The sequence below is a fragment of the Pelodiscus sinensis genome, chromosome 3 (assembly GCF_052426305.1).
Source record: "Pelodiscus sinensis isolate ZL-2025 chromosome 3, ASM5242630v1, whole genome shotgun sequence".
NCBI classification, from domain to species: Eukaryota; Metazoa; Chordata; order Testudines; family Trionychidae; genus Pelodiscus; species Pelodiscus sinensis.
In genome coordinates this window covers 44,790,099-44,800,592 of record NC_143054.1, presented here as the reverse complement: position 1 = coordinate 44,800,592, position 10,494 = coordinate 44,790,099, and the positions used below count along the sequence as shown (strand labels likewise).

The following is a 10,494-nucleotide window of genomic DNA, read 5'->3' as shown; positions in this document are numbered from 1 at the left end:
TTACACTCATAAATGATTATGCCCATACAATAAAAATTTGGCCTATGCAGTGATATTCTGAGACCTAATACGAACAAACTTTCTATATTAGCATAGAACCTTTCTAGATGCTTATTTTTCCCTACATGTGAAAGAAGCTTTCTTTTTAGAGGCTGTGGTTGATATAAGTAAATTGTTCTATTAATCATAACCAAAAGAGTTAACTTAAAAATAAAAGCATTTTTTCTTTTTAATATTCTCCCCCTCTTGTATAACCTTTCTTTCACCTACCCCAGGTTCATTTCCTAAAAGATAAGAACAGCAATTTACAATTCTGCCCATCTATCAAAATGATATTGTAGACCTCTGTGACATTGTAGATTAAAGTTTCCTTTGATTTATATTTCATTACTTTGATAGGAGCCTATATCCTATATTTTTGACTATGTGGCAAGAACAGTTAAACACATTTCCCTGCACAAAATACTGCACCTTCGACAGGGGAATAATCTAGTTTAAAATCCTCTAATCCCAGCAGCCAAGATCTGGTTTAAATGGTTCAATATCACATATATTCAGGGCTATAAAAATGTGAATATTTATTTTGATGTGTGGTGGCCTCCAGCAGTCACCCCCTACAGACTATTATAGCTGTAACACCTCTGTCCCCCAAAGCTTGTTCCTGGGACAGCATGGAGGAACTGAGGATGAGATATACTTTCCATTCCTAATTCAGAGGCTGTGTGCCAAAAACTGCAGACCACACATCCTAGTCCCTAGAATGACCCTCTATTATTCAGATAGAGGGACTAAAATCAGGACTACAGACTTCTAGGCCATTCACTTTCCTACAAGCAGGTTTCCCATCAGGTATCTACATGCCCTTGCCAAACTATTTCTCCCAGTGAATGTAACTTTAAAAGTGATATACAGAGAGATATTGTCAAGCACAAGTTTAGCCATATTAAAAATAGTTATAATTTAGTGGTACCATCCCAGACAATATTGCAAGTGCTGTTGCAGGGCACAACATGGCCCCAAGCACAATGGCAGTCCCAGTGGTGTCCTTGGATCCTGTGGGGATTCCCCATTCAGCCCCAAGTCAGTTGCTGGAGCCTTATTGGTCAGACCAGTTACTCCTCAAGTGGAGGAGTCAGCAGGTGACCAGCAGAGCTCAGCTGAGGAGGGCCAGTTGGGCCAGGCTTTCTCCACCTCATCACTGGATGAGGCAATAGTGGCACCCACCCTCCTAGTGGACCTGCCTCAGCAGGGAGTTCTCCTTTCACCGTGAATGGGCTCTACACACCGACTTTGCCTTGTCTCTCTTCCAAGAGTGGGGTTCTCCCCTAACGGACCTCTTCATGATGAAAGAGAACACAAAGTGTCCCAGGTTCTGCTCCAGGCTCGGTTGTGAGGAGGGCTCCATGCCAGACGCCTTTCTATTCCCATGGTTGGAGGGTCTCCTCTTCTCCTTCCCTCCATTTTCCTTCTTCAGAAAAGTCCTCCAGAAAATCCTGCAGGACAGGGCAAGGGTGATCCTGATCGCGCCAGCCTGGCCCTGCCACCACTAGTTCAGCATCCTCATGAATCTTCTGTTGTGCACCCTTCATCCATTGCCTGTCTGCCAGAACATACAGAGTCAGGACTGTGGTTGTCTCCTGCACCCGGACCTTTGGCTGCTTCACCTTACTACTTGGTTCCTCAGTAGCTGAGCCTCCAGGAGCAGGCTGTTCAAACAAGGTCCAGAGAGTGCTCCTTGAGAACCGGAAACCCTCAATTCAGTCAACTTATAAAGTGGAAATGTTTCTCAACCTGGGTGCTGCAGAGGCAGCTTACTCCGACAGAGGCACCCCTTGAGGAAATTCTGCACTATCTCCTCCACCTGAAGCAGGAAGGTCTAACCTTAGCCTCAGTCAGGGTTCACTTCACCATTATTTTTGTGTTTCATTTGCCTGTTTAGGGATACTCTGTCTTTTCCCAGGAGATCACATCCCAATTTCTGAATGGTCTGGAAAGGCTTTTTCCACAAACCCAGGCTCTGCTCTCTCAGTGGGACCAAAACCTGGTCTTGGTGCAACTCAAAGGACCTCCTTTTGAGCCTTTCACTTCATGCCACATAGTCAAAAATATAGGGTATGCCCCTTTTTCTCCTTTCATTCAAGGTGGCCTTTCTGGTGGCAAGCATATTGTCTAGGGCTGTGTCCAGACTCCATGCCTCCGTCGACGGAGGCATGTAGATTAGCCAGCTCGGAAGAGGGAAATGAAGCCGCGATTAAAATAATCGCGGCTTCATTTAAATTTAAATGGCTGCCCCGATCTGCCGATCAGCTGTTTGTCGGCAGATCGGGAGAGTCTGGACGCGATGCCCCGACAAAGAAGCCTTTCTTCATCGACACAGGTAAGCCTCGTGAAACCAGGTTTACCTGTGTCGATGAAGAAAGGCTTCTTTGTCGGGGCATCGCGTCCAGACTCTCCCGATCTGCCGACAAACAGCTGATCGGCAGATCGGGGCAGCCATTTAAATTTAAATGAAGCCGCGATTATTTTAATCGCGGCTTCATTTCCCTCTTCCGAGCTGGCTAATCTACATGCCTCCGTCGACGGAGGCATGGAGTCTGGACACAGCCTAGGAGACTGTCTAAGCTCCATGTGCCAACCTCCAAGCCTCCATCCTGCTTTTTCAAGGACAAGGTCCATCTTAGATCTCATCCAGCCTTCCTAATATTGCCTCAGCTTTTTACTTAGAGAAGCACATCTTCTTGCTGGTGCTCAGTCCCAAGCCTCACACAAATAATGAGGAGAGACGGTCTGTATGTTCTAGAAATCAGAAGGGAATTGGCTTTTTACCTGGAGAGAACAAGGCCTTTCTGCAAATCCATACAGCTCTTTGTTATATATATGCTGATATAACCCACACACTTAGGCTGTGTCTGCCTTGGCACCCTTTTCCGGAAAAGGGATGCTAATGAGACCAGTCGGAATTGCAAATGCCGCGGGGGATTTAAATTTTCCCCGCAGCATTTGCATGAACACGGCTGCCACTTTTTTCCAGCTCGGGGCTTTGCCGTAGAAAAGCGCCAGTCTAGACGGGATCTTTCGGAAAATATAGCCTTTTCCGGAAGATCCCTTATTCCTCTTAAAATCAGGAATAAGGGATCCTCCGGAAAAGGCTTTATTTTCCGAAAGATACCCGTCTAGACTGGCGCTTTTCTCCGGCAAAGCCCCGAGCTGGAAAAAAGCAGCAGCCATGTTCATGCAAATGCTGCGGGGAAAATTTAAATCCCCGGGGCATTTGCAATTCCGACTGGTCTCATTAACATCCCTTTTCCGGAAAAGGGTGCCAATGTAGACACAGCCTCAGGGTATGTGTACATTGCATTCCTTTGAGAGAGGAATGCAAATACAGCTGAGTGAAATTGAAAATGAAGGGCGGATTTGAATTTCCTGCACTTCATTTGCATAATCGCGTCTGGGCACTTTTTCAAAATACCCTATTTCGAAAGAAAAAATGCAGTCTAGACGGGATTATTTTTTTTAAAAACCCTTCTTTCGAAATAACCCTTACTCCTTAAAAAAACGAGGTTTAAGGGTTATTTTGAAAGAAGGTTTTTTTTTTCTCAAAATAACCCCATCTAGACTGCATTTTTTTCTTTCTAAATAGGGTATTTTGAAAAAGTGCCCAGACATGATTATGCAAATGAAGCATGGGAAATTCAAATCCACGCTTCATTGGCAATTTTGCTCAGCTGCATTTGCATTCTTCTCTCGAAAGAGGAATGCAGTGTAGACATACCCTCTCTGGGTGTGGTTCACTGTCTCATGTAGTGGCACCTCTATACAGTGTAAGCAGAGAGTGAGTTAGCTTTTTAGCTCAAGCTGTACAGGTGCCTGCACTAAGCGTCTGAGGTCCCAGGTTCAAATCCACCTGCAGGCGGTTACACTGAGGCTGTGTCTACATTGGCCCCTATTCCGTAATAGGGATGCAAATGTAGCACTTAGGAACAGGCAAATCCCGCGGGGGATTTAAATATCCCCCACGGCATTTGCATTAACATGGCTGCCGCTTTTTTCCGGCTTGTAGATAAGCCGGAGAAAAGCGCCAGTCTGTATGCGATCCTTCGGAAAATAAGCTCTTTTCCGGAGGATCTCTTATTCCTACTTTCAAGGAAAAAGAGCTTATTTTCCGGAGGATCGCGTCCAGACTGGCGCTTTTCTCCGGCTTATCTGCAAGCCGGAAAAAAGCGGCAGCCATGTTAATGCAAATGCCGCGGGGGATATTTAAATCCCCCGTGGATTTGCCTGTTCCAAAGTGCTACATTTGCATCCCTATTACGGAATAGGGGCTAATGTAGACACAGCCTGAGTGTATGCAGAGCTCACTGATGTCTTCCTAAAGGCTTTCCAAGTGAATCACCTCTTGTATCCACCAGTGTTAAAGGTTGATGAGACCCAGCCACCTGCATTAGACAGGGACCATTTGACAAGGGCTCAAGCCTCTCCACATGCTTTCCTCACTCATGTCCTAACCTAGGACATTTACCAAGCAGTGATGTGGTTGCCAGTCCATACTTTCATGTCCCATTACACCATCATGCAGCATGCTAGAGACAGTGCTGAGTTCAGCAGAGTGGCATTGCTCTCTACATGCCCTTAACACTTACCTGCCTCTGAGGACACTGCTTGCAATCACTTATATTGAATAGACATGAGCAAGCACTCAAAGACAAGACAGTTACTTATTTCTGTAACTGGAGTTCTTAGAGATGTGTTGCTCATGACCATTCAACTTTCCATCTTCCTCCCCTCTGTCAGTGTTCTCACAAGAAGGAATTGAGGAGGGAAGTGGTGGGGAGTGCCCTATATAGTGCAGCATATGCATACCACTCTAGGGGGCACTGAGACCTGGATCTGCATCCCCATGGACACAGCTTAAGGAAAATCTTCTGGCACACACATACTAATGTTGAATGGACATGAGCAACACATCTCGAAAAACATCAGTTATGGAACATCAGTTGCCAACATTTAAAACAGCCATTATGTATGTAGAATATATAATTGCTTGTATTTCATCTATAATGGTAGAAATTATGATTACAAAGCAGGGGAAAAGACATATACCTTCCAATACTTTGATTCCATCATGAAGAAGCCATGGGCAAGGTTCCAGCATATCATTTTGGGAGCAGTTTACTTACTTATAGAGTCTGGAGAATACTATTTGTATAGATTTATAGAGTCATAGAATCATAGGGCTGGAAAAGACCTCAGCAGGTCATCAGGTCTAGCTCCCTGCCCAAACCAGGACCAACACCAGCTAAATCATCCCAACTAGGGCTTTGGCAAGCCAAGACTTAAACATCTCTAGGGATGGAGATTCCACCACCTCCCTAGGTACTCCATTCCGGTACTTCACCACCCTCCTAGTGAAATAGTTTTTCCTAATGTCCAACCGAGACTTCTCCCACTGTAACTTGAGACCATTGCTCCTTGTTCTGCCATTGATCACTACTGAGAACAGCCTCTCTCCATCCTCTTTGGAACCTCCCTTCAGGAAGTTGAAGGTTGCTATCAAATACCCCCTCACTCTTCTCTTCTGCAGACTAAATAAGCCCAAATCCTTCAACTTATCCTCATAGGTCAAGTGTTCCAGTCTACTGATACTTTTGGTTGCCCTCCGCTGGACCTCCAATGTATCCACATCCTTTCTGTAGTGGGGGGCCCAGAATTGGACACAGTATTCCAGATGTGGCCTCACTAATGCCAAATGAAGGGGAATAATCTCTTCTCTAGATCTGCTGGCAATGCTCCTCCTAATGCACCCTTATATGCCATTAGCCTTCTTGGCTTCAAGGGCACACAGTTGACTCATATCCAGCTTCTCATAAACTGTAATCCCCAAGTCCTTTTCTGCTCAACTGCTATCTAGCCAGTTGGTCCCCAGCCTGTAACAATGCTTTGGATTCTTCCATCCCAAGTGCAGGACTCTGCACTTGTCCTTGTTGAGCCTCATCAGATTTCTTTTGGCCCAATCCCCTAATCTGTCTAGGTCACTTTGGACCCTGTCTTTGCCTTCCAACATATCTGCTTCTCTGTCTTTAAGGTGCTACTAGACTATTAGTTGTTTTTTAAGTTTTCCCTGTTACAGACTAACTCGGCTACCCCTCTGAAACCCTAGCTCAGTGTCATCCACAAACTTGCTGAGGGTGCAATCCATCCCTTTATCCAGGTTATTAATGAAGATGTTGAATAAAACTGGCTCTAGAAATGATCTTTGGGGCACTCCACTTGAAACCAACCACCCTCCACTCATCGAGCCATTAATCACTACCTATTGGGCCCAACAATCTAGCCAGCTTTCTATCCAACTTACAGTCCATTTATCCAATCCAGATTTCCTTAACTTGCTGGCAAAAATATTGTGGGAGATCGTATCAAAAGCTTTGCTAAAGTCAAGGTATATCACATCTACTGCTTCCCCATCTCCACAGAAGCTAATCAGATTGGTCAGGCATGACTTTCCCTTTGTGAATCCATATGTTGACTATTCCTGATCAAATTCCTTTCTTCCAAGTGCTTCAAAATGAATTCCATGAGGATCCCCCCCTCCCATGATTTTCCCAGGGACTGAGGAAGGGCTGACTGGTCTGTAGTTCCCTGGATTGTCCTCCTTCCCTTTTTTGAAGATGATCACGTTTGCCTTTTTCCAATCATCCGGGATCTCTCCCGATCTCCACAAGTTTTCAAAGATAATGGCCAAAGGCTCTGCAATGACATTTGCCAACTCCTTCAGTACCCGTGGATGCATTAAATCCAGACCCATGGATTTGTGTATGTTTAGCTCTTCTAATAGTTCTTAACCTGTTCTTTCTCCAACGAGGGCTGTCCACCTCTTTCCCATATTGCGTTGCCTGGTGCAGTAGTCTGGGAGCTGACCTTGCCTGAAGACAGAGGCAAAAAAAGCATTGAGTACTTCAGCTTTTCCCAAATCATCTGTCACAAGGTTAACTCCCTCATCCAGTAAGGGCCCCACACTCTCTCTGATCACCCTCTTCTTGCTAACATGCCTGTAGAAACCTTTCTTGTTACCTTTCACATCCCTTGCTAGCTGCAATTCCAATTGTGTTTTTGCCTTCCCGATTACGCCCCTGCATTCTCGAGCAAAATATTTATACTCCTCCCTAGTAATCTGTCCAAGTTTCCACTTCTTATAAACTTCCTTTTTGTGTTTAAGATCACCAAATATTTCCCCAGTAAGCAAATCTGGTTGCCTACCATATTTGCTTTTTGTACTGCACATCGGGATGGTTTGTTCCTGTGCCTTCAATAAAGCTTCTTTAAAATACAGGTAACTCCCCTGGACTCCTTTCTCTTTATGTAGCATCCCAGGGAATCCTGCCTATCAGTTATCTGAGGGAGTCAAAGTCTGCTTGCCATGAGATTCACAGAGTAGAAATAAGAAGTCTTCAGTTCTGAAAATGTGCTGACTTTATATAACTGATTATGCTGCTTTCCCAGAAAAGAAAATGAAAAACTGTGTTGGCAGCTGCTCTCTACTGCCAAATGGAGAAAGACTATTCCTGTTAAATATTATTTCCAAGATCTATTAAAAGATATTTAAATTCAGAGGAGAGAGGGAAGGAAGGAAAAAACTGTGTTATTAATTATTTCATTAAGAGATTTAACTTTTATACTTATTCATAATCTGTTTTAACTGAATTATCATTATTCGATCAAATTATTTTAAATCTTAGCCCGTTTGTATTCAGGTTCCCTAAATTTACCATCCCCTGGAAGTGGAGTTGAAGATGCATGGTTCTGCAGAAAGAACATTGAGAAGCTCAATAAAAGATATGTTAGGGTATGTCTACACTGCAAAGTTAATTCGAAATAACAGCCATTATTTTGAATTAACTTTAATAGCATCTGTCACGATTATGAGGGTTAGCCAGCAGCCTGGGGATTAAGGAGTTAACTAGCCTAGCCAGGTGGAGTGGCCAATAGGAATGTAGGTAGGAATTTCAAACTGGGACAAAGGAATTTGGGTTTTTCCCTCCTTTGTCTCTCTGGAGAGTTGCTCTGCAGCTACAGAGAGAGACAAGCATGTCTGGCTCTCCCTCCAAGAAAAGACTCTTTCTTCACTTTCTGAGAGTAGGGTAAAGTTTAGATAAATTCGTTAGGCTTTATTGTTTTATGTTTTGGGTATGGAATCTGATGTCTGTGCACTGTTTTAAAATGCTTGGCTTTTCTTTTTAACTAAGTTCTAGCCCACGGTGTAATTTCTCCATGAGTATATTATTTGTTAATCTTCCATCTAGTTATTATGCTTGCAACAGAAATATTGTTGTAATAATAAAAGTTCTCTCTCTTTTCTTTTTATTAACCTGCGCCCTGATTTTTACTTTAGGGGTGCGATTTCCCAAACAATCTTTCCCCTGATTTCGTTATTAATATTTGGGTGGTGGCAGCGGAAGATTTATTCCCAAAATCTAGGGTTTTAAGATTTTGGGGGAAGTTTTATACCAAAGCCTGAGAAATAAGGTTTTGGGGTACACTTGCTGGCCCCCACTTCTGCATTTATCATGCCAGAGTGGGGAAGGAGCCATGACAGTGTCTGTACATGCAAACTGCTATTTCGAAATTAATTCGAAATAGTGGCGCGCTTAATTTGAATTTGGTAAACCTCATTCTACGAGGAATAACGCCAAATTCAAAATAGCTAATTTGAAATAAGTGCTGTGTAGACACTTAATTCAAATTAGCTGGCCTCTAGCCCTTCCCAGTTTCCCCTGGTGGCCACTTTGGGCCAAACCAGGAAAACTCCTCTCCTCTCCCCCAGTCCCAGAGCCCTTAAAGGGGTAGACTCTGGCCAGACTGCATGTGCCAGATCGAGGTCTGCCAGCAGTCTTTGCCCCAACCCAGGAGCCCCACCATGAGCCAGGCAGCCGGTGCCAGCCAGCAGTCCCCCGCCCAGTCCCCCAGCACCCAGGAGCCAGCCAGGGGTCGTAGACGCCGCGCTCCCACTTGGGGCAGCTCCTCAGCAGGGGCAGACACCTGTCCATATTTTGACACCCTGGACTGCATCCTGGGGTGGTGGTGTGGTCCATGCCACCTCGGGGGGCAGTGAGCCAGGACCAGAGGACCTTGACTAGGGCACGGAGGAGGAGCTGCCACGCCAGCAGGACCCCTGAGCAGTCCCAGGAGAGGAGTCAGCAGTTTTGGAGTCACTGCTGGTCATCCCACTGCTCCATGACCAGACGGTCCCACCAGTCCGAACTGGTGTTAAGCCTCCAAAAATGCCTCTCCATTGTGGGGTGCGGTTGCCAGAGTGGAGCAGTCGCAGCCACGGAGGGGGTCCCCAGAATGACTTTGGGGTCCAGGTCCTGCAGGACCAGGAAGGCAGCCAACACAAAGTGCTGCAAAAACTGCAGCATGGCACTAAAGAACACGGGGGTCCCTTTAAGCGCATGTCTCTGCAAGGCTCCAGCACCAGCACTGGGAAGCTACTGGTGACCTAAAGCCCTGCCTGAAGTGGTTCTGGGTGGCCTTTTATGCGAGAGAGCATCCAATGAGTCTGGATGCTCTCTTTCACAAAAGTGCACCACTTTTTCAATGCACTTTTGTGTGTGGACATGCTCTTGTGCAAGAAAGTTTATCGGAAGATCATTTCTGAAAAAAGGTTCTTGTGCAAAAAGCCTGCAATCTAGATATAGCTTCACTTTCAATCCAAGAATGGATATGGGACTGTGAGAAAGGATAGGCAGTATAGGGGAAAGTACTTTAAATCCCAACATGTTCTTTATGGGTGTGTCTAGACCTCAGGGTATGTCTACACTACAGCGCTAGTTCGAACTAACTTAGTTCGAATTAGTTAATTCGAACTAAGCTAGTTCGAACTAACGCATCTAGAACTAAAAACTAGTTCGAACTAGCGTTTTGCTAATTCGAACTAGCAAGTCCACATTGAGTGGACTCTGAACAGGGCTTAAGGATGGCCGGAAGCAGTGCCGGCAGGGCATAAAAGGAGGACTTAGAGCATGGAGATGCTGTCTCAGGCTAGCCGAGGGCTGCGCTTAAAGGGTCCCGACCCCCACCCCGGACAGACAGTTCTCAGGGGTGCCCCGCTTGCAAAGAAGTTCTGGCTTGGAGTGCCCTGAGTGCCCACACTGGGCACATCACACCACTCGGCCATCAGCCCGGCTGCACTTGCCGCAGGCTGCCATCTGGGGAGAGGGAGTAATTGGGGGGCTGCAGGAGAGCTTCCACCCCCAGAAGCCCGCAGAGCCAGCTCAGTCCTCCCCATCGGGGGCTCGTACCCCATTCCTCCCTCACCTCCTTCCACTTACCCTTCCTTAGCCCCCCTTCTTATTGATGTACAAAATAAAGATAACGTTTCTTCCAACATTGACTCTGTCTTTATTGAAAAAAAACTGGGGGAGACTGGGAAAAGGAGGTGGGAGAGGGGAAGAGAAAGGCTGGGAGAGGGGAGGGCAACTAACATGATCAGGGGTTGGG

At 45.6% G+C, this 10,494-nt stretch overlaps 1 long non-coding RNA gene across 1 annotated transcript in view; it reads right to left on the bottom strand.

Moving 5' to 3' along the window:
* Nucleotides 1-6,782: 6,782 nt before the first annotated feature.
* The window catches only part of LOC149524642 (uncharacterized), a 34,577-nt gene continuing 30,865 nt past the window's right edge, over nucleotides 6,783-10,494 (bottom strand). Inside the window, exon 3 of the long non-coding RNA XR_016349044.1 lies at nucleotides 6,783-6,920. This is a non-coding gene — a long non-coding RNA (uncharacterized LOC149524642). The remainder of the gene's footprint in view (nucleotides 6,921-10,494) is intronic.